Raw genomic sequence first — 1,678 nt, 5'->3', positions numbered from 1 at the left:
ATTGCCCCAGTTGAGTTTCAAGCATCTTCCTAGAAGCTTCATTGTTCTTTCTTTCAGCTTCTTGACTCTTCTTCATCTCTTCAAAGTTGCCTTGAGTCATCTTCATGAAGTTCATCATAGTTTCTTCAAGAGCTGATGGCTTCCTTTGTTGTTGTTGAGGAGGAGTAAGCATTTGAGAATTCAAAGCATTGTTATTTGAGTAGCTTAGATTTGGATGCTTATTAATGCCTGAATTGTAGTATTGATTCTGCCTTTGATAGCCTCCCATGAAGTTAGCTTCTTCACTTGATCCTTCCGGAACGCATTCACCGTTGGGATGTTCTTCACCACATAAGTCGCACTTGATTGCAGCTACTTGTTGTTGTTTATGAGCCAAAGTGAACCCTTGAAACTCCTTAGTTAGAGCTTCAATTTGTTTGTTCATAGCTGCTTGGTTAGCAAGGATAGCAGTTTGTTCACTCACCCCAAACACTCCTCTTTCCTTCTTCTTAGCTTCAGCACGATACTCATTTCCAGCCATGTTTTCTATCAAAGCTTGGACTTCATGATCAGTTTTGCTCTTGAGACTACCTCCCGCGGAAGCATCTAAGAACATTCTAGTGTTTGGTGTTACCCCCTCAGTGAAGATTTGGAGGTATTGCTTCTCGGTGAACTCATGATTAGGGCATCTCTTAAGAAGCAAATTGAATCGCTCCCAAGCATCATACAATGATTCACCTTCTCCTTGCTTGAAGTTAGAGATCTCCATCTTCTTTTCCCAATATTTAGACATAGGGAAATATTTCTCCAAGAACTTCAGCTCTAACTCTTCCCATGTTTGGACAGTCCCGTTCGGTATTGTTAGCAACCAATCTTTTGCTCTTCCCGTCAAGGTGAAAGGAAACAGCCTTAGCTTCTTTTGTGCTTCAGTTACGGTGGCTGGTTGCACACAAAACTCGCAGGTTTCAGCAAAGCGGCTCAAGTGTTCATGAGGACTCATCGCTTCAGTCCCATCGAATTGCCTGTCCCTCAAACCGTTGAGGACAGTTGTCTTGATGTCGAAAGCTACGGGGTTAGCTGGTTGAAAAGTGTGGGTCAGTTGACCGCGATGAGTGGCTAACCCGTAGTCTCCTAGCTTAGGTCTTGGTGGTACAACTCCTTCTCCTTCCATAGTTGCAGATTTAGGAGAAGAGACTGTTTCAGATTCACTTGAGAGTTGTTCCGGTATTTGTTCTCGAACACCCGGTGGAACGGACTGAGCTAACCTTTGCGACCGGACAGCTTTCCGAAGTGCTCTAGCAGTCCTTTCAATTTCCGGATCGTACTCTAGGTCGTCAGAGCTCTGTTTACCTCGCATAAACAGCAAAATACCTTAGTAGCACTGCACAACGCAAAATAATCAAGTGAATATGAAAACAGAAAAATAAAAATAAAAAAAAAACAGAAAAGTAAATTGCAAAAACCCTAAATTATAACGTAATTGCCTTGTTGAAATAATTCAACAGTCCCCGGCAACGGCGCCAAAAACTTGATAGACGTTTGGCAAGTGCACCAAATACTATCGAAGTAGTAAAAATATTGATCCCACGAGGACTGTTTTTAATCTCAATAATTCAATTACGTTGTATTTTAGGATGTATAAAGGTTATTTTGATTTGCCACTAGGCAGTAGATTGGTTTGATTGCATAAAAGTAATTG

At 41.5% G+C, this 1,678-nt stretch overlaps 1 non-coding gene across 1 annotated transcript; it reads left to right on the top strand.

Annotated features, from left to right (window-relative positions):
• Positions 1-650: 650 nt before the first annotated feature.
• LOC146905162 (small nucleolar RNA R71) lies at positions 651-756 on the top strand. The gene has a single exon (XR_015020979.1). It is a non-coding gene; the product is annotated as a small nucleolar RNA R71 (small nucleolar RNA).
• Positions 757-1,678: the final 922 nt, after the last annotated feature.

The sequence above is a fragment of the Medicago sativa genome, chromosome 7, assembly GCF_051527215.1.
Source record: "Medicago sativa cultivar Bolivia chromosome 7, Bolivia_mono, whole genome shotgun sequence".
NCBI lineage: Eukaryota > Viridiplantae > Streptophyta > Magnoliopsida > Fabales > Fabaceae > Medicago > Medicago sativa.
This window is presented reverse-complemented; position numbering and strand designations above follow the sequence as displayed.